This window comes from Thalassophryne amazonica, chromosome 1, assembly GCF_902500255.1.
Source record: "Thalassophryne amazonica chromosome 1, fThaAma1.1, whole genome shotgun sequence".
Classification (NCBI taxonomy): domain Eukaryota; kingdom Metazoa; phylum Chordata; class Actinopteri; order Batrachoidiformes; family Batrachoididae; genus Thalassophryne; species Thalassophryne amazonica.
In genome coordinates this window covers 77,000,053-77,022,600 of record NC_047103.1, presented here as the reverse complement: position 1 = coordinate 77,022,600, position 22,548 = coordinate 77,000,053, and the positions used below count along the sequence as shown (strand labels likewise).

Below are 22,548 nucleotides of genomic sequence, written 5' to 3'. Positions count from 1 at the left end.
CAGAAACTCCAAATCCATGATAAAATGGAAGAAAACAGACAAAGTTGATAAAACACTGGTTCGGAAGCAGCAGACAGCCCGCAAACTTGGCAGCAGTTGTCAGTATTGGTGGTAGGTACAGGAATGTGTTCGGAAAGTATAGCACCCCAATAGTTGCCACTAACACGCCACTCACACTTCTGTGGGTGGTTTTTGACTAACTCCACATTGGGTAAGTGATTTTGATAACTGATCTTTTGAATTGAAAATTAATATTTATCACTATGTGTTACCACCCAGACAATGACTGGCGATTTTGATTCTGAATTTGAATCATTTGACAATTAGCCAGTAGACTGGATGACCCACTGTTTCTCCTCCACAGACTGTTGGGATGTAACCACATTGCTCTGTTTACATTGTAAAAGGTTATTCAATTTCTTAAAAAAAGATGGTGACCCAAGATATTCATTATGGTCTGGTTCAACAAGTGATGATGTTTTGCCCTAGTTGTTTTTTTTTGTTGGGTTTTTTTATCTCTATGGTTGTAATTTCATGGTGGAGCAAGCTGATACTGGTGGTGTCCTTCCAGAATTTTGAAATATGCTCCAAAATATGATGTGGACTAAACTACATATTGAGAGTCTATTGACTTACACAGATTTCTGATAGTTTTCATGAATACTGGCTTATAAAATGTCCAAAATCTGCAAAATACCCAATCCTGCAGTGCTATGAAAAGTTGAAAATTGATCCAAAAGCCAGATAAGGATGTGGATCAAGTAGAGTGACCAGACGTCCTCTTTTTCCCGGACATGTCCTACTTTTGAGACCTAAAAAAATGTCCGGGGGGAATTTCAGAATCGTCCGGGATTTTGTTCAACTGTCTCAAACATAATACAGTGGTCCCTCGCTATAACGTGGTTCACCTTTCGCGGCCTCGCAGTTTCGCAGATTTTTTTAGTCCAATTTTGCCTGCTTTTTTTTTTTTTTTTACAGTGGATTGTGTTCTGCGTCCTCATCAAGCAGCCGGTCGCAGCACCGCGAAGGGAGAGCACGCGCATTGTGTTCTGCGTGTGTCTGTTTATTAGTGCCATGATAACGCCATGTTGGCACACGTTTAGGCATGAAAAACTCCCTTTTAACAGGAAGAAACCTCCAGCAGAACCAGGCTCAGGGAGGGGCAGTCTTCTGCTGGGACTGGTTGGGGCTGAGGGAGAGAACCAGGAAAAAGACATGCTGTGGAGGGGAGCAGAGATAAGTCACTAATGATTAAATGCAGAGTGGTGCATACAGAGCAAAAAGAGAAAGAAACAGTGCATCATGGGAACCCCCCAGCAGTCTAAGTCTATAGCAGCATAACTAAGGGCACACACACAGCGGAGCTCATGTGATCCATTAATTCCAGAAGTGATTAGAGGTGTTTTCAGCAGAGGTGGGACAAAGTCACCATCAAGTCACTTTCAAGTCATGAATCTGCAAATCCCAAGTCAAGTCTCAAGTCATAATGACCACCAATTGTTTGCAAGCTGACTTGAGACTTGACTTGGGACTTGCAGATTCATGACTTGAAAGTGACTTGATGATGACTTTGTCCCACCTCTGGTTTTCAGCATCCAAGGTTTGACAGAAAATGATTAATCCGCTACAAAATAATTATTTTATATAGAGTCCAGCGCACAGAGCAGGTGGAATTGTGTGCGCAATTGTGAGCCGTTCCAAAAATAGCCTCTCAGGTCCTGCCTCTGTGTGCACACACAGCGGAGCTCATGTGATTCATTAACAAGATATTAAAGCAACATACTTTTTCATACAACAGACATCAACATACAGACATACTTTTACAGCTAGGAACTGTTTTATCAAGCTATAAAAAACATTAAAAATAGTTACCTTAAGCTGTTCAAAATACATCCCACATGGAGCAGGAAAGAGGAAAAAAAGCGTCCAGATGAAACAGTCCTCTGTGATTCCAGAAGTGATTAGAGGTGTTTTCAGCATCCAAGGTTTGACAGAAAATGATTAATCCGCTACAAAATAATTATTTTATATAGAGTCCAGTGCACAGAGCAGGTGGAATTGTATGCGCAAGAGGAGAGCCGTTTCAAAAATAGCCTCTCAGGTCCTTCGAAGGTGCCAGGCGCACGGATAATGGACTTTTAGCAGACTCGTAAGCACCACGCAAATGCCTCTAAGCCGTCGCAGTAACTCGAACACAAACTGCGCCACGCTGTTGTTGCTAAATTTTGAACTTCTTGAAATTAGCGCCACACTCAGAGAGGAACCTCGTTAACTGAAGATAATGCCTCTAAGAGCCACTCAGAGCCATGAAACTCCCACGATAGTTGAAGAAACCCTCTCATAGCAAAGAAAACATGCTGCGTGGCTCCTTCTTCATCCTTCATCTGGGTCCCACCGAATAATGAAGGATGAACAAGGAGCCATGCATGGGTGTGTCACGATTATTTGAAGAATGACCCACGTTTTCATCTATCACGTATCCACTGTGAAGGTGCCACTATGTGCCTCTCTGTACCCCCCATGTGCCATGTAGCAGCCTCTAGTGAGCCACGACCGACCTGTCATTACAGCCTCGAATGGCTCGCATGAGCCACACTAAGTCACTTAAGAATCTTCTCGCCCAGAAGAAAAAAGAGCGCCAACAACTACCCATAACTGTGTTTTTCACTCGGAAAAAGACACCTGCAGCGAGGAGTGACTCAGTGGAAAAATGCGTGACAGCGCAGCGGCACCACAACGAAGAGGCATGATCAGACAGAGGAACTGTGAAATACTGGTCAGTCACTATTAATAATTTCTTATGTGTCCAACCTTGTAGGTTGATCGTTAAAATTAAATTCGTTAGTTCTAAAAGACATAGTGTGCGCAGGGGTGGTGGCCAAGTGGTTAATGCATGGTTCTGGGTTCAAATCCCCCCGCCACATTTCTCCATGTAATGTGGAGTTGCGTCAGGAAGGGCATCCGGTGTAAAACCTGTGCCAATTCAATATGCAGATCCACCTTGGATTTGCTGTGGTGACCCCGAGTGCAAACAAGGGAGCAGCCGAAGGGACTTACTAGTTCTAAAAGACATAGTGTACAGATGTTGTTTTGTGTTAATCGGGCCAATAAATGCAATTGTTATACAGACACCATGTCATTTGTGTCATAACATACATCGATACACCGATGAACCCCCCCCTAAAAAAAAAACAAAAAAAAAACGGTGTCCTCCTTTTCGGAAACCCAAATCTGGTCACCCTAGATCAAGTTCAGCAATTAATAATGTCTTCTTTGGACCAAATTCCATACACCCACAGAAATTTGACTGAAAACTGGCTGCAACCTTTTAAGTAATCGTGTCCAAATACAAACAACTTTTGTCTCTTTGTGCAAGTCATTTTGATACCAGTAGAAACATATTTGTGCCAACCACACCAGAGGAACAGAAAATCTGGATCATTTGATGCAATTTAGGAGATTTTCTTCTTATTTTCTTACCCTATGTGCACATGACTGTAGGTACTTACATATCACCATAGGAGGAGCACTATTTGTTTTTGCCTGGTTGGCCGACCAACACATTTCCAGCTTCTTTGTAAGTCATGGTGTATTCAGAAAACACAAACAAAGTGGTAATAAATACATACCCTGAAACACAGCTGCATCTGGCTCGTTTTATTTTCCTGTTTGTACACAGCAGCCATGTGGAATATCATTCTGCTGTATGTAAACAAAGTCATCCCTTTCAGTACTTCCAGGTTCTCTGAGTTCCACATGATGGTCAGTAAACAGCCATCTTCATGTTTGTGTTGCTTGATTCTGTCCTCAGTCAATAAGCAGGTCATTATATACATCACTAACATGAACAGCTGATAGGTGCTTTAAGTCCTGTGTCCACATTAACGTCACAAACAGAGCAGTCTGCTGTCATCACCACTGTTTCTTTCTCTGAGACTGTGGTCACACTTCTCCAAATTCAGATAAACTTGTGCAGCTTTCTCTGTGAAACTCACAGGCTCTTGGCGTAGTTTTCCAGTAAACACCCCTGGTAGCATGATTTTTTTTCAGCTGTGGGACCATCATATTCCTGAAATTGTCACAGTCCTCCGTGACGACAGATTTGCAGATAATGCATGTGAAAGTAACGGTAAAGAAACACAAAAAAATAATTACAAAATAAAGCACATTCGCCAGGCACTGCTAAGCGAATGTTGTCACTGTATTAAAGCTCATGGAAGTGAGTTTATTGGCTACAAACAACAAAAATCGGGCGTTGATGACGCAGCTAAAGGGAAGGCATGCAAACACGGGGAGAACATGCAATCTCCACACAGAAAGGACCAGGTGGAAGAGAACCTGGGACCTTTTCAGTGTGAGACAGCAGTGCTAACCACTAACCATGCTGCCCCACTGTCAAATCAGTTGCTGTCTAAAGTCAGATGGTACCGTGTGCAGGATACAGTGTCTGTTCCGGTGGTGGGGCCGACGGAGGCATTATGCCATTGCTGTTCATAACTTTGTTTCCCTTGACGTGTTCAATTCTTTGATGAATGGGAATTAATGCTCGCTTGCCTTCTCTTGTGATAAGCAATATATATGATCCTCCATTTAACAAAATGACAGTTGTCAAACTTGTTAAGCCCTGGTCCCACCAAATAATGAAGGATGAATAATGAGCCACACAGCATGTTTTTTTTTTTTTTTTTGCTTTTTTTTTTGCTACAAGAGGATTTATTCAACTATTGTTGTGTGGGCCGCTGAAGAGGAGGTACTGCTGGCCCACCACCACCAGAGGGCGCCCTGCCTGGAGTGCGGGCTCCAGGCACCAGAGGGCGCTGCCGCCTGATGAGAGCAGCCAGGGTGACAGCTGTCACCCATTACCGGACACAGCTGACTCCACTCAGCACGGAGGTATATCATCAGGACGGCGTCTCCACCTCGATGCCGAGATATCGCCTTGAGATAGAGGTAACATTCTCTGCAGCATATTCTGTGTTAATCGATAAACTTGTTAAACCTTTCAGGACAGCGGACTACCGCAGGCCGAGTGACTAGATAAGTACTCACCTTCCTGCTTTTTTGGGACGAGAGGTGGAGGCAGCTTCTCCCCTCTCCGTGTTACTGGGTGCAGCCGCATCCACACCTGTGTGTTGTTGCTCTCTCTTGCCAGCAGTACCGGATCCGACGAGCGGAGGCAGTGGCCACCTGGGAATTCGGGACTTGGCGGTTCCAGTACTTCCAGGGTTCGGTGGCAGAGGAAATCTGGATGGTTCCGGTTCGACCTGGACGGACGTCTCCTACCTTCGAGCCTGCCCACACGACACCAGCAGAATTCGGCTATCCCCAAATTGTTGATTGTTGTATTGGTTGTGCTCGTTTCACAATAGTAAAGCTTGTTATTTATCTTCTCCATTGTCCGTTCATTTGCGCTCCCTGTTGTGGGTCCGTGTTCCTACACGTTCACAACAGGATATCTCGGCCAGCGTCATGGATCCCGAGGGGCGTCAACCGGCTGTTGAACGGCCAATGGAAGAACAGGGAGCGTCGGCGTATTCGGGAGGGGTAATCGGTGAGTTGCAGCGGATCCTCACCGCTTTCACCACACGGATGGATTTAATGACCGAGCAGAATGTTCTCCTAAACCGCAGGGTGGAGGCTCTCGCCGCACAAGTGGAAGCACGCCCTTCGGGCGCCGCTGCGGCTCTCCCTCCCGAGGACCCTGCGCGTAATAGTGACGTTCCACTGGTCGTTCAAACGGTCCCCTCCCTCCGTCCCCAGAAGCATACATAAGCCCTCCAGAACCGTACGGAGGCTGTGTGGAGACGTGCGCGGATTTTTTGATGCAGTGTTTGCTCGTCTTCGCACAGCGTCCCGTGATGTACGCGACTGACGCTAGCAAAGTAGCTTATGTAATAAACCTGCTTCGCGGGGAGGCACGCGCTTGGGCTACAGCGCTCTGGGAGCAGAACTCACGGCTCCTTCATACATACGATGGGTTTGTGCGGGAGCTCAGAACGGTGTTCGATCATCCCAATAGAGGAGAGACCGCTTCAACCGCGCTACTGTCAATAAGACAGGGGCGTCGGAGCGCAGCTGCCTATGCAGTCGCCTTCCGCATCGCGGCGGCGAGATCCGGCTGGAATAGCACTGCCCTCCGCGCCGCCTTTGTAAACGGACTGTCACTGGTCCTAAAAGAGCACCTGGTGGCGAAGGACGAACCGCGGGATTTAGATGGGCTCATCGATCTAGTCATACGACTCGACAACCGGCTAGAGGAACGCCGTCGGGAATGAGGCGAAGGGCGTGGCCAGGCACGCGTCGTCCCTCTCCCTTCCGGTTCCGACCGAGCTCCGCCCTCCCCACGCTCCTCTGTTCCTGCGCTCCGTGCGCCTACGGCTCCCCCTGCTGACGAAGCTATGGACACGAGCAGGGCAACATTTAGGGCACCTGGAGCACAAAGGAGGCGGGCCCACGGAGCTTGTTTTGTTTGTGGCTCGATTGAGCATCTGGCAAACGACTGCCCCGAGCGGTTAAACTCCAACGCCCGCCCCTAGAGACTGGGCCAGGGGTGGGCCGAAACATTCACGTGGGACACACCCACATTGCCACACGACTCCCAGTCACGATCCTGTTTGAGGATTCAACCCTGAAGGCCCCAGCACTGGTGGACACGGGCTCCGAGGGGAATCTGCTAGACAGTAGATGGGCGAGGGAGATAGGGCTCCCTCTGGTGGCTCTTACCTCGCCTGTGCAGGTTCGGGCACTAGATGGCTCCCTACTCCCACCAATCACGCATAAGACACCTCCAGTAACTCTGGTGGTGTCAGGTAACCACCGGGAGGGTGATCGAGTTCTTTGTGACTCAGGCCACCTCCCGTGTGGTTTTGGGTTTTCCATGGATGCTAAAACACAATCCCCTGATCGATTGGCCGTCCGGGGTAGTGGTTCAGTGGAGCGAAACCGCCATTGGGAGTGTCTAGGTTCCTCGTTTCCTCCCGGCTCCCAAGCTAAGGAGGAGGTCCGAGTCCCGCCCAATCTGAAGGCGGTGCCGGCGGAGTACCATGACCTCGCTGACGTGTTCAGCAAGGATCTGGCTCTCACGCTTCCCTCCCCACCGCCCGTATGATTGTGCCATTGAGTTTGGTTCCAGGCAGTGAGTTCCCGTCCAGTAGGCTGTACAACCTCTCACGGCCGGGAGCGTGAATCAATGGAGACCTACATCCGGGACTCATTAGCTGCCGGGTTGATCCGGAATTCCACCTCTCCGATGGGTGCTGGTTTCTTTTTTGTGGGTAAAAAAGGATGGCGGGCTTCGTCCATGCATTGATTATAGGGGGTTGAACGAATCACGGTTCGCAATCGATACCCGTTGCCCTTGTTGGATTCAGTGTTCACCCCTTGCATGGAGCCAAAATCTTCACCAAGCTTGATCTTAGGAATGCGTATCATTTGGTTCGGATCCGGAAGGGAGACGAATGGAAGACGGCATTTAACACCCCGTTAGGGCCATTTTGAGTACCTGGTCATGCCGTTCGGTCTCACTAATGCTCCCGCGACTTTCCAAGCGTTGGTAAACGATGTCTTGCGGGACTTCCTGCACCGGTTCGTCTTCGTGTATCTGGACGATATACTCATCTTTTCCCCGGATCCTGAGACTCATGTCCGGCATGTCCGTCAGGTCCTGCAGCGGTTGTTGGAGAACCGCCTGTTTGTGAAGGGCGAGAAGTGTGAATTCCACCGCACTTCTTTGTCCTTCCTGGGGTTTATCATCTCCTCCAACTCCGTCGCCCCTGATCCGGCCAAGGTTGCGGCGGTGAGAGATTGGCCCCAACCCACAAGCCGTAGGAAGCTGCAACAGTTCCTCGGCTTTGCTAATTTCTACAGGAGGTTCATTAAGGGCTACAGTCAGGTAGTTAGCCCCCTGACAGCCCTGACCTCACCAAAAGTCCCCTTCACCTGGTCGGATCGGTGCGAAGCCGCGTTCAAGGAGTTGAAACGGCGCTTTTCGTCTGCACCAGTTCTGGTGCATCCCGATCCTAGCCGCCAGTTAGTGGTTGAAGTGGATGCCTCGGACTCAGGGATAGGAGCGGTGCTCTCCCAGAGCGGGAAGACCGATAAGGTCCTTCACCCGTGTGCCTATTTTTCCCACAGGTTGACCCCCGCTGAACGGAACTATGACGTCGGCAATCGGGAACTCCTTGCTGTGAAAGAGGCCCTCGAAGAGTGGAGACATCTGTTGGAGGGAACAGCCGTGCCATTCACGGTTTTCACTGACCATCGGAACCTGGAGTACATCAGGACCGCCAAGCGGCTGAACCCCAGGCAAGCCCGCTGGTCACTGTTCTTTGGCCGTTTTGACTTCCGGATTACCTACCGTCCCGGGACCAAGAATCAAAGATCGGATGCATTGTCCCGGGTGCACGAAGACGAAGTCAAAACGGAACCGTCGGATCCCCCGGATCCCATCATCCCGGAGTCCGCTATCGTGGCCGCCCTCACCTGGGACGTGGAGAAGACCGTCCGGGAGGCCCTGACCCGTGACCCGGACCCCGGAAACGGACCAAAGAACAGACTATACGTCCCACCAGAAGCTAGGGCTGCAGTCCTGGACTTCTGTCACGGTTCTAAACTCTCCTGTCACCCTGGGGTGCGAAGGACCGTGACAGTCGTCCGGCAACGCTTCTGGTGGGCATCCCTGGAGGCCAACGTCCGGGACTACGTCCAGGCCTGTACCACCTGCGCCAGGGCAAGGCCGACCACAGAAAGACCTCAGGGCAGCTACAGCCACTGCCCGTGCCTCATCGCCCCTGGTCCCACATCGGCCTGGACTTTGTCACGGGTCTCCCCGCCGTCCCAGGGAAACACCGTCCGTCTTCACGATAGTGGGACCGTTTCTCCAAGGCGGCCCACTTCGTGGCCCTCCCGAAGCTCCCAACGGCCCAGGAGACAGCGGACCTCCTGGTCCACCACGTCGTCCGTCTGCATGGTATACCATCAGACATCGTCTCCGCTCGCGGTCCCCAGTTTACCTCACACGTTGGAGGAGCTTCTGCCGGGAACTGGGGGCCTCGGTCAGCCTTTCGTCCGGGTACCACCCCCAGACCAACGGGCAAGCAGAGCGGGCCAACCAGAATTGGAGCAGACACTACGCTGTGTGACAGCCGCGCACCCGACGGCCTGGAGTACCCACCTGGCCTGGATCGAGTACGCCCACAACAGCCAAGTGTCATCAGCCACCGCCTCTCCCCGTTTGAGGTGTGCTTGGGGTATCAGCCCCCGTGTTTCCGGTGGTCGAGGGAGAGGTCGGTGTGCCCTCGGTCCAGCCCACCTACGGAAGTGCCGTCGGTGGGGACGTGCCGCCCCTCTGCTTTGTTTAAGGGCCCCGTACAAGGGCGAAGAAACATGCAGACCGCGGCGGCCCCGCCCCCACGTATCGTCCTGGGCAGGAAGTGTGGTTGTCCACCAAGGACATTCCCCTTCAATTGGACTCCCCCAGAGCTCCAGAACGATACATCGGTCCCTTCAAGATCCTCAAAGTCATCAATCCCGCCGCAGTGAGGCTTCAGCTTCCGGCCTCGCTGGCGGATTCACCCAGTGTTTCATGTCTCCCGATAAAACCCCATCACACCTCACCCCTCTGCACCCCCGGGTCCGGCACCACCTCCTGCCCGATCATCGACGGGGAACCGGCTTGGACCGTGCGCCGGCCTCCTCATGTCCTTCGAATGGGCCGGGTTTTTCAGTACCTGGTGGACTGGGAGGGGTACGGCCCCGAAGAATGCTCCTGGGTGAAGAAGGGCTTCATCCTGGACCCGGCCCTCCTGGCCGACTCTACCGTCGCCATCCGGACAAGCCCGGTCTTTGCTCCAGGAGGCGCCCGTTGAGGGGGGGGGTTCCTGTTTGTGGGCCGCTGAAGAGGAGGTACTGCTGGCCCACCACCACCAGAGGGCGCCCTGCCTGGAGGTGCGGGCTCCAGGCACCAGAGGGCGCTGCCGCCTGATGAGAGCAGCCAGGGTGACAGCTGTCACCCATTACCGGACACAGCTGACTCCACTCAGCACGGAGGTATATCATCAGGACGGCGTCTCCACCTCGATGCCGAGATATCGCCTTGAGATAGAGGTACATTCTCTGCAGCATATTCTGTGTTAATCGATAAACTTGTTAAACCTTTCAGGACAGCGGACTACCGCAGGCCGAGTGACTAGATAAGTACTCACCTTCCTGCTTTTTTGGGACGAGAGGTGGAGGCAGCTTCTCCCCTCTCCGTGTTACTGGGTGCAGCCGCATCCACACCTGTGTGTTGTTGCTCTCTCTTGCCAGCAGTACCGGATCCGACGAGCGGAGGCAGTGGCCACCTGGGAATTCGGGACTTGGCGGTTCCAGTACTTCCAGGGTTCGGTGGCAGAGGAATCTGGATGGTTCCGGTTCGACCTGGACGGATGTCTCCTACCTTCGAGCCTGCCCACACGACACCAGCAGAATTCGGCTATCCCCAAATTGTTGATTGTTGTATTGGTTGTGCTCGTTTCACAATAGTAAAACTTGTTATTTATCTTCTCCATTGTCCGTTCATTTGCGCTCCCTGTTGTGGGTCCGTGTTCCTACACTTTCACAACAACTATCATGGGAAAATAGTGGCTCTGAGAGGCAGTATATTCAGTTAACGAGGCTCTTCTCACAATCCCACCTGCTTTGTGCACTGGACACTGTATATAAAATAATTATTTTTGTAGCGGATTAATCATTTTCTGTCAGTTTGGATGTTGAAAACACCTCTAATTACTTCTGGAATCACAGAGAACAGTTTCATCTGGACCCTTTTTGTCCCTCTCTCTCTCCTGCTCCATGAAGTGGAGAACGTATTTTGGAACAGCTTAAAAGGTAACTATTTTTTATTGGAATAGCTTGGTAAAACAGTTGCATGTTCATTCCTTCTTTATGAGCTGCTGTAAAAGTATATTTATGATAGATTTAACATCTTATCAATGGATCAGATGAGGCGTGCTCTATGTGCACTTACACAAAGACTCGTGCTCAAGAAGAGCATTTATGAAGAATGGCAGCACACGCAAAAGAGCGATTTTGCAGTCAATAATGGACGAACACAAAGTTAAAAGTTGGATCACGGTGTCAAATGTGTGTTTTTAAGCCGTGGAAGAAATGAAGCCAGTGAGAAGGAGAGCAGAGGCGACTGTCCAAGAACGTGTGCGCTCAAAAGAGCGATTTTGCAGACATTAATGGACGAACACAAAGTTAAACGTTGGATCACAGTGTCAAAATGCAGTGGCAGAAATAAAGCCAGTGAGAGGAAGCGCTGAGGTGACTGTCCAGGAACCCATGGTTCGGTTCTAGCCAGTGTGGTGCATTTAATGACTCTGGAACACAGGTGAATAGCAGCCTGGTGCGCGGCGCACACCCACCAGACTGTACTGGAGTGTCTATTTTTAGACTGCATTTAACAAATCTGACAACATCTTGAATTGATGCTGTGAATTGAAAACTCACACTTTAAAGGGACCAAGTGTGGGAGGGCTGGAGGTTTGGACCAAACCCATGCCAAACGTGCACCAACGTCGCGTCAACATGGCGCTACATGAATCATATGTGGCTTGACGTGGATCATATGTGGTGACACAAGCCATTCGAGGCTGGACAGGGCTCAAATGACAGGTCAATCGTAGCTCACTAGAGGCCTAATACCGGCACATGTGAGGTACAGAGAGGCACTTCTTGAAAAAGCAACTTAGTTAATTTACTGATTTACATAATTTTAAAAATAACTAAGTGACATTATTAGTTACTTATTAGTTCTTTCAGCAGTTGTCAACAACACCCTCCTCCACCTCAAAATTAAATGATAACCTGTTTTTGCCAATACTCACTTTATAGTCCACCCTTCTGACTTCAATGAACATAAATACTTGTTTTATAAAAAATAAAATAAAGACATCTTTTTTTGACCTCATATTTAACTGTTGGCAGCACTGTAACAGTAAAAAAAATTGATTTCTTACCTACATTGCTTATAAATGTAACTATTAAATTCTTTCTAACATTTTTTTTTATTTAAATTCTCTCTAAACATTTTAGTTCTTGAAATTATTAATATTATAAGTAGTATTAGCAGTAGTAGTGAAAAAGTCTTCAAAGTGGACCTTTAATACAGGGGTGTTGTGGGGGGACCACATCCCTGCCCACTCACACCCCCTTTCTGTCTGGAGTCGTCCCTGCTTTGGCGTTTGAGCACGATTAATGGATAACATTTACTTATGCAAAAAACGAAACCAGATTGACAGGTAAAAAGCTTTATCAGTGTTTTTTACATCATGTTGTTCTCAGAAAGAGACTTTACGTGAATTTGGGTGGAAAAAAGTGTTATTTGTTAACGCGTCATGGATCAGCTGTTTTTAGTGAAGACACACAGAGCAGCTCAGTTTTAAATAAAGGGGGGAAAAGCATAAAAATGCCTTTGTAAAGTTCAGTGCAACTGTGCTGTCGTCACCGTGCTGTGAGAGATGACAACTGTTTCTTCAACTCAAAAGTGCAGCACAAAAACTGCAGATGAAATGCTTACAGCTCACTGAAAGTGGGCAAAGTGGGCACCTCAGTCAAACCCTGACCCCCTGCCCATAGGCCATGTTTAATGCTGTGATCGACCTGCAATAAAAATAAACTAACACACAGTGACTTGGAAAAGTAACTTTAATCCGATTACTAATTTGAAAAGATTAACGTGTTAGATAACTTGTTGCTGAAAAAAGTGGTCAGAATAGAGTAATGCATTACTAAGTAACGTGTTACCAGCAAACTGATGTCAGTCTTCTGGCCGCACAGCAAAATATGAAAGGCAGAGTAAGTATGTCCTTTGTGGTGTACTGTATCAGCCTTCAAGATCTTAATGTAATAATAATATATAAACCTGTTAAGGTTTGTGTGGCCACAGTTCTCAGCTGTTACACATCTTGGCAGATCAAATTTGCATGCAGGCTGCTTATTCACTCCCATTGACAGTCCACATACTTACAGTACGTCCAGAAAGTATTCACAGCGCCTCACATTTTCTACTTTTTTTTTTAGCCTTATTCCAGAATGGAGGAAATTAATTTTTCCCTCAAAATTACTCACAACATCCATAATGACATCATGAAAATTGTTTTTGAGATGTTTCTACAACTTAATTGGAGTCCACTTGTGGTAAATTCAGTTGACCGGACATGATTTGGAAAGGCATATAGGGTCTACATATAAGCTATAGGTCTACATATAAGGTCCCAAAGTTGAAATTGAATGTCAGAGCACAAACCAAACATGAAGCTAAGGAATTGCCTGTAACATCCAAGACAGGATTGTCTGGAGGGACAAATGTGGGGAAGAGAAACATTTCTGCTACTTTTACGGTCCCAATGAGCGCAGTGGCCTCCATCATCTGTAAATGGAAGATGTTCTGATCCACCAGGACTCTTTCTAGAGCTGACTGCCCATCTAAATTGAGCAATATACTGGCCAGGCGGAAGCCACTCCTCAGTAAAAGGCACATGGAGCCCACCTAGAGTTTGCCAAAAGGCACCTGAAGGATTCTCAGACCATGAGAATTCTCTGGTCTGATGAAACAAGGATTGAACTCTTTGGAATGAGTGCAGCTGTGGAGCCAGACCAGCCTGCTTTAGGTTCTTCAGGAAGAACATCCTCTACTGGGCTTTTGAGCACAGTGGCTTCCATCATCCATAAATGGAAGATGTTCTGATCCCCAGGGCTCTTTCTAGAGCTGGCTGCCCATCTAAACTGAGTGATCGGGGGAGAAGGGCCTCTGTCAGGGATGGTGACCAAAACCTGATGGACACTCTGTCAGAGCTCCAGCATTCCTCTGCGGAGAGAGGATAATCTTCCGAAGGACAGCCATCTCTGGAGCAATCCACCAATCAGGCTTGTATGGTAGAGTGGCCAGACGGAAGCCACTCCTTAGTAAAAAGCACATAGCAGCCAACCTAGAGTTTCCCAAAAGACAACTGAAGGACTCTCAGACTATGAGAAACAAAATTCTCTGCTCTGATAAGACAAGATTGAACTCTTTGACATGAATGCCAGGCATCATATTTGGGGGAAACCAGGCACCATCCCTACAGTGAAGCATGGTGGTGGCAGCATCATGCTGTGAGGATGTTTTTCAGTGGCAGGAACTGAGAGACTAGTCAGGATTGAGGCAAAGATGAATGCAGCAATGTACAGAGACATTGTGGATGAAAACCTGCTCGAGAGTGCTCTTGACCTCAGACTGGGGCGACGGTTCATTTTTCAACAGGACAATGACCCTAAGCACCAGCCAAATATCAAAGGATTGGCTTCAGGACAACTCTGTAAATGTCCTTGAGTGGTCCAGCCAGAGCCCAGACCTGAATCTGATTGAACATCTCTGGAGAGATCTGAAATGGATGTTCACCGATGCTCCCCATCCAACCTGATGGAGCTTGAGAGGTGCTGCAAACATGAATGGGTAAAACTGCCCAAAGATAGGTGCGCCAAGCTTGTGGCATCATATTCAAGAAGACTTGAGGCTGTAATTGCTGCCAAAGGTGAATCAACAAAGTATTGAGCAAAGGGTGTGAATACTTGAAATTTTTTAGTTTTTTTTTTTTTTTATCTTGAATAATTTGCAAAAAATAATTCAAAAAACTTTTTTCAAGTTGTCATTATGGGGTGTTGGGAGAATTTTGAGGGGAAAAATTAATTTACTCCATTTTGGAATAAGGCTGTAACAAGTTAGGTCCTGTGAATACTTTCTGGATGCACTATAAGAAATAACATTAAAGGAAATCAGTACTTGGTCATGGATGATCCTCCAAGAAAGTCTGTAGAGGGAAACACCTGGTCATGTGGATCATGTTTACTTTCTGAGACCAAATGATTGTTTTGGACCTCTTAAAATTTGGTCCACAGCTATATTATATAGCCAAGTGACCTCTGTGTGTGTGTATGCATGTGAGTTTCGCTTCGATCACGGAGACACTTGGGAGCGCTGACATTTGTTGTTTGGTATGCTTGTATTTGTGGGTCAGGATGAATGCCGTGAAACGTAACAGTGTTAGAAATAATATTTTTTTGGAGAAATTACCAATTTTAGCTAACCAGTAAAAATGTACATTGTGCTGGAATGCACCATGGGAGTTCTGGGTTTTGGGGTTTTAAATGTTTGCTATTATGGTTCATGTTAGTTAAACAGTGCTGTTAGTGTTATTGATTTATTGTGTTTTTGTTGTTGTTTAATTGGTTTTGTCAGTTTAGTTAAGTGTCATGTTGCCATTAAAATGAGGAGTGTAATTGACATTTGCTGTGTTGGTGCTGTATGTTTATTTTGGGTCATGGATGAATGCTGCCAAAATGGAATGTTTCATGTCTTCCGCCACCGTCTCTATTTGTGGGTGTGTAAAATAAAAGCACCTGCTTGTGACAGAATGCAAAAAACTCTGTGTGTGTGTGTGTGTGCGCGCGCGCGTGTGCGTGCATCCATGTGTGTAACTTTGATCATGGACAAATGGGGAGAGCTGACATTTGCCGTGTTGGTATGTTTATGTTTTTTGGGTCAAGGATGAATGCCGCCAAATGGAATGTTGATAGGACTAATATTTTTGGAGAAACTATGGATATTAGGTAACAACACTGAACAATGGATATTGATAAATACAGTCTGGACTCACACACCATTCCAGCAGGGGGCGGTAAATCACCTATACAGTATATTAAAGTGTGCATTTTGTGTATGAATTTATTTAGTAAGTTCAAGGTAAGTTCATAATATAATTGTAAATATGTTAAAAATACATGGATGACACAAGAAGTGAAAACACTTATTTCCACTGTGGTCCATTTAAAATCAATGACAAAATATAATAAATAACAATAACTGATAATAATATTTATGTGTATATAAAGAACCTAAACAATTTATATATACAATAAAATACATTAAGACAGTAAATTAACATTAAAAATTATGTAATTAACAGGAAATAAAGGGTTGAGTTCTTCTAAAATCTGTTGAGGTCTAATGTTCTAAAAAACATTTTGCACTCATGCCATTCCAACTTATTGTAGAAACTTTGTATAATTTATTTCTACCCTTGAAAAATGTCAGCTACCTATTTTAAAACACTACCCAATCTAGAGCCCATGGTTCCTCACAGGCAACACATTAGTTTCAATGATTCATGTTCTCACTATATATTTGGAACATCCATTGCTAAAATGAGCCATCATGGATAAAGTTTCACACATATGTCACAATGGGATTACACAGTTCCTTTGATGCACGCAGACCCACAACCCCCTCTTATGTTTTCTCATACATTAAATTGTAACATTTTAAATCTCAGAGGTTTACTGAAAACAACTTTTCACTTTTAGATCACTTAGATGTTATGCATTTTATCTGAATGTCACAGGTGATTGTGTGAGTTCTGTGGTTGTGTCCATATGTTTTAGTTGGGACAGGTTTTGGAACCACATCTTGATGTGAGTAACATTAACCCTCAAGTGACCAAGTGGGTCATATATTTTTGTGCACCATTTTTCTAATTTTATTTGTAAAAAATAATAAAACAATTTCAATGCATTTGTCAGTCTTCCAAACTTGTGCAGGGTGAGTCACTTATGATACCGGGCATCTATGAGATTTTTGACATTATAGTTTCAGATGGTATTGTAATTTGCCAACTCTAATGATATTTACTGTTTTGCAAGGAAGCATGGCCCAACAGACCTAGACCACAAGATTTACAACTGCACGAGCATTGAAACTGATTCTTGATGCCCAGAGTGAGGTTGAAAAGGATGAACAAATATATTAGAGAGTGAAATAAATATGAACCCTAAAATAATCATTTATATAGAAGTATTCCAAAACAGCTGGGTCAAAACGCCCCGCTGTTTTCCTCCAGAAGAATTTCTATGGCCTTGGTGAACCAATCAGCTGCCCTCTTCTGCCCTCACCAACAGTCTGATGTTGTCAAGGCAACTCCAGACATTATGCACACACACTGACAGAAACTGATACAAACTCATCTGACTGATACAAACTCATCTCATCTGCACTCATGATGCACGCCTCATCTCTCCCCCTCACCTCTACCCCCCCTTGCCTCTGCCTTGCCACTTCCCCCGAGCTCACGGCTGCACAGGACACTGCTGCACCCCCCCCCCCACACACACACATTCGCATTGCCTCAATTCGGATGACGGACTGCTTAAAGTCTAGCATACATAAACAATCAAATGTATATGTATGGGTGTTCTACTTCTGATGTGTGCCATTATTACGTTCAATTTGTAATAATTGGATCTGTCTGTCTGTCTGTCTGTCTGTCTGTCTGTCTGTCTATCTATCTATCTATCTACTAGCTATCTATCTATCTATCTATGGGTCATAATGACCCACTCAGTCATAGTAGTTGCTAAAATAGCTTGGTCGCTTGAGGATTAAGTCTGGATTAACAACCGAGAAGGTGGAGGCAGCATTAATTGGCCCGTCCAGGCTGCCCCACATGATTGATTCATTGGAAGGGCAGTGTCAGCTCATCGGCGGGTGTCAACCGCAGGTTGGAATCCATCTCGGGGAGAATGGCTGCACTGGAAAACTCCTTTGATCATCTGTAAGACCACATCTCTCCTCTATTCAGATGTAGTTGGGAACCACTCTGAAGTTTCAGACTGTGGATTCTGCCAGGCGTCTGTTAATCTGGATATCTGTTTGGTTCCCAAACACCAGCTGTCCTTCAAGGCCGCTGGGATAAAATCCCTCCCAAAAACACTCCTGATAGCCTCGCTCCTCGTCTCCCCCCCTCCTTGTCTTCCCTGCCTCCCTCCCTTCCCAGTCCGAGATGTTGACTGTGGGACCTTGAGACTCTGGTGGACTGATTCAGGACTGGGATCCCCCCCCCCCCCCCAGGATGGACAGATAAGGCCTGATGGCTCCTCGAGGGCGGCCTTTCCGGGCTGTCTGTCTGGACACTGGATACATCCAAGTCTCGGCTGTTGTCTCTCGTCTATTGTGTTTTTTTTGTTTTGTTATGACTGTTTTCTGTGCTATGGGGTTTTTTGCTCTCCAGTGGTGCTGCGGGTTCAACGCAGCAGCAATAGAGGTTTTTCTTCCCAATTCTTTCTTGTGTGTGCTTTTATATGTGTTCATGTACCGACGGGCTTATGTGTGTTGTTGTTTGTTAAGTGTGTCATGAGGACGGTCAAGGTTTGCTCAGCAGTGCTCGTGACCTAGGCAGGAATACATCTGGAGCTGGTCCCGGGCACCAAAAGGTGACCTCTGCTCCTAACTGGCAATTAGGATGGGTAAAATGCAGTAAACATTTCATTGTGCAGGAACATGTTCCTATGTGCATATGACAATAAACTTCTTTTGAATCCTTGAATCCTTGAATCCTTAGCAATAGCACAGAAAAAAGGTTTTGGCGCCTGCAGAATGGAGATGGCCACCTCCTGGCGGTGAAATATGGAGTTGCCGTATCCTGAGCGATTCTTGAAGGAGAATTGATAACAGAGGTTCAGGACCAGGACCAGGTGGAACGGTCGCCTCGAGAAGCCACAACTGGTGAGTGAATGCTCTCGTAACACCGAAGCCTTAAACAGTCACAGTTCACAGAAGGCTTAACACAGGATTCTTCGCAGGTCTGGAAATAATGTTCTCTTCTTAGGAAATAAGGTTTACTGTTTAGGAATCGTTCACCGTTCATAAATTGTATCCAGAGGTCAAGTGCTGCATGTTTGTGATGCAGTTCCAATTAAGCAGACTTAGACAGCTGGGCTCTTACAGTTTTTCTCAGTTGCTTTGGTGCATTTCTCAGATCAGAATGAAACTCCTCATAACTATTAGCTCAACCTCCACAACATCAAGTCATTTGTGCGCAATATCTTTGACAATATTGAATCTGTTTCAATCGCAACAATTGACAGAGTGCTCAGGAGAAATAAATGCGCATGAAACAACTTTACAATGTGCCATTTGAAAGAAACAGCGAAAGAGTGAAGGAGACCCGTCCCTGTATGTACAGGTAAAAGCCTGTGTGCTTTCTATGCATGCTCTAATGTCAGCACTGTAAACTGTTCTACTTTGTGTAGTTCCATAACAGTTCTGTATATTCACAGTAGGCTACATATTCTTCACTATGTTGTCAAAAATGCATTAAGTTACACAGGGAAGGTTCTTACAATTGTTTTTTCCTCTGTCTCCCTCTCTTCTGGGAAAAAGCGTATACTGGAGCTAGAGGCCAGGGAATCAATGCACACATTTATTTACATTGATGAAGCAGGTTTCAGTTTGGCCAAAGGCAGAAGACGTGGAAGGAACAGAATTGGAGAAAGATCAACGATTAATGTCCCAGGCCAACGAGGGGGGAATGTCACAATGTGTGCAGCCATCTCGGAAAATGGTGTCCTCACCCATATCCCCCTTCTCGGCCCTTACAACATGCAACATCTTCTCATTTTCTGGACACTCTTTACAACTGACTTTTTTACTTTTTACTTTTTTTTTTTTTTTTTTTTTTTTTTTTTTACTTTTTCACCGGCTCCAACCCTAAAGAAGACCTCTAACGGTCGAAAACATCGCGACGGAGCACTTTTATCAGCTAACTTTCATCAGCGTTGGCAAGCTAACTAGCTTGCTAACGCTTTCGTTTTTATTTTTATTTTATTTTTAGCACTGTTGCGTGCTGCTCCACAGCCTGTCTAGTGGATTTTTATTTATTTAGCGCTGTTGTCGTGCGTTACCTGTGCTGCTCCACAGCCTGCCTAGTGGATTTTTTTTATTTTAGCACTGTTGTCGTGTGTTACCTTTGCTCTCCACAGCCGTCCAGTGGATTTTATTTTATTTTTTAGCACTGTTGTCGCGTGTTACCTGTGCTGCTCCACAGCTGCCCAGTGGATTTTTATTTTATTTTTTAGCACTGTTGTCGTGTGTTACCTGTGCTGCTCCCAGCCTGCCCAGTGGATTTTTATTTTATTTTTTAGCACTGTTGTCGTGCGTTACCTGTGCTGCTCCACAGCCTGTTCTGTGGATTTTTTATTTATTTTTAGCACTGTTGTCGTGCGTTACCTGTGCTGCTCCACAGCCTGTCCAGTGGATTTTATTTTATTTTTTAGCACTGTTGTCGTGTGTTACCTGTGCTGCTCCACAGCCTGTTCAGTGGATTTTATTTTATTTTTTAGCACTGTTGTCGTGCGTTACCTGTGCTGCTCCACAGCCTGCCTAGTGGATTTTATCGTGTTTTTAGGAATCCACTAGGTTGCGTAGCTACTAGCTTTTAAACCGATTTAGCATGGCGGCTTCTCCTGTCTCTCCCGCACTTTTCTGCTCTGGTTGTGAAATGTTTAGTTGTTCCTCGCCTCCTTTAGCAGTAACGGTACTTGTAATAAGTGCAGCTATTCGTAGCTTTGGAGGCCAGGCTGGGCGAATTGGAGACTCGGCTCCGCACCGTGGAAAATTCTACAGCTAACCAGGCCCCTGTAGTCGGTACGGACCAAGGTGGCTTAGCCACCTTTAGTTCCCCCCTGGCGGATCCCGTGCAGTCGGGAAAGGCAGGCCGACTGGGTGACCTGTGAGAGGAAGCGTAGCCCTAAACAGAAGCCCGTGTACACCGTCAACCCGTGCACATCTCTAACCTTTTTTCCCCACTCGACGACACACATCGCCGAGGATCAAACTCTGGTTATTGGCGACTCTGTTTTTGAGAAATGTGAAGTTAGCGACACCAGCACCCATTGTCCAATTGTCTTCCGGGGCCAGAGCAGGCGACATCGAAGGACATTTGAAAATTGCTGGCTAAGCTAAGCGTAAATTTGGTAAGATTGTATTCACAGTCGGCAGTAATGACACTCGGTTACGCCAATCGGAGGTCACTAAAATTAACATTAAATCGGTGTGTAACTTTGCAAAAACAATGTCGGACTCTGTTGTTTTCTCTGGGCCTCTCCCCAATCAGACCGGGAGTGACATGTTTAGCCGCATGTTCTCCTTGAATTGCTGGCTGTCTGAGTGGTGTCCAAAAAATGAGGTGGGCTTCATTGATAATTGGCAAAGCTTCTGGGGAAAACCTGGTCTTGTTAGGAGAGACGGCATCCATCCCACTTTAGATGGAGCAGCTCTCATTTCTAGAAATCTGGCCAATTTTCTTGGATCCTCCAAACTGTGACTGTCTAGCGTTGGGACCAGGAGGCAGAGCTGTGGTCTTATACACCTTTCTGCAGCTTCTCTCCCCCTGCCATCCCCTCATTAACCCATCCCCGTAGAGACGGTGCCTGCTTCCAGACCACCAATAACCAGCAAAAATCTATTTAAGCAAAAAAATTCAAAAAGAAAAAATAATATAGCACCTTCAACTGCACCACAGACTAAAACAGTTAAATGTGGTCTATTAAACATTAGGTCTCTCTCTTCTAAGTCCCTGTTGGTAAATGATATAATAATTGATCAGCGTATTGATTTATTCTGCCTAACAGAAACCTGTATACAGCAGGATGAATATGTTAGTTTAAATGAGTCAACACCCCCGAGTCACACTAACTGTCAGAATGCTCGTAGTACGGGCCGGGGCGGAGGATTAGCAGCAATCTTCCATTCCAGCTTATTAATTAATCAAAAACCTAGACAGAGCTTTAATTCATTTGAAAGCTTGTCTCTTAGTCTTTTCCATCCAAACTGGAAGTCCCAAAACCAGTTTTATTTTGTATTATCTATCGTCCACCTGGTCGTTACTGTGGAGTTTCTCTGTGAATTTCAGACCTCTGTCTGACTTAGTGCTTAACTCAGATAAGAGACTATAGTGGGCGAGTTGTAAACATCCACACAGATGCTGAGAATGACAGCCTCAACACTGGCATTTAATCTATTTAGACTCTATTGGCTTTGCTCAAAAAGTAAAATGAGTCCACCCACCACTTTAATCATATCTTAGATCTTTTTTTGACTTATGGTATGGAAATAGAGACTTAACAGTATTCCCTGAAAACTCCCTTCTGTCTGATCATTTTTAATAACATTTACATTTACCCTGATGGACTACCTGCATTGGGGGATAAGTTTCATTACACTAGAAAGTACTTTCAGAAAGCGCTGTAACTAGGTTTAAGGATATGATTCTTCTTTATGTTCTCTATTGTCATATACCAACACAGAGCAGAGTAGCTACCTAAAACTCTTAGAGAGTTAGAGTATCTCGTCAATAGTTTTACATCCTCATTGAAGACAAACTTTGGATGCTGTAGCTCCTCTGAAAAAGAGAGCTTTAAATCAGAAGTGTCTGACTCCGTGGTATAACTCACAAACTCGTAGCTTAAAGCAGATACCCGTAAGTTGGAGAGGAAATGGCGTCTCACTAATTTAGAAGATCTTCACTTAGCCTGGAAAAAGAGTTTGTTGCTCTATAAAAAAGCCCTCCGTAAAGCTAGGACATCTTTCTACTCATCACTAATTGAAGAAAATAAGAACAACCTCAGGTTTCTTTTCAGCACTGTAGCCAGGCTGACAAAGAGTCAGAGCTCTATTGAGCTGAGTATTCCATTAAC

General features: G+C 46.2%; 1 long non-coding RNA gene across 1 annotated transcript; it reads left to right on the top strand.

The window, feature by feature from the left end:
* The first annotated feature begins 761 nt into the window (after positions 1-761).
* LOC117519761 lies at positions 762-20,781 on the top strand. Its single transcript, XR_004563406.1, has 3 exons — positions 762-881; positions 13,012-13,014; positions 20,771-20,781. It is a non-coding gene; the product is annotated as an uncharacterized LOC117519761 (long non-coding RNA).
* The last annotated feature ends 1,767 nt before the right edge of the window (positions 20,782-22,548 follow it).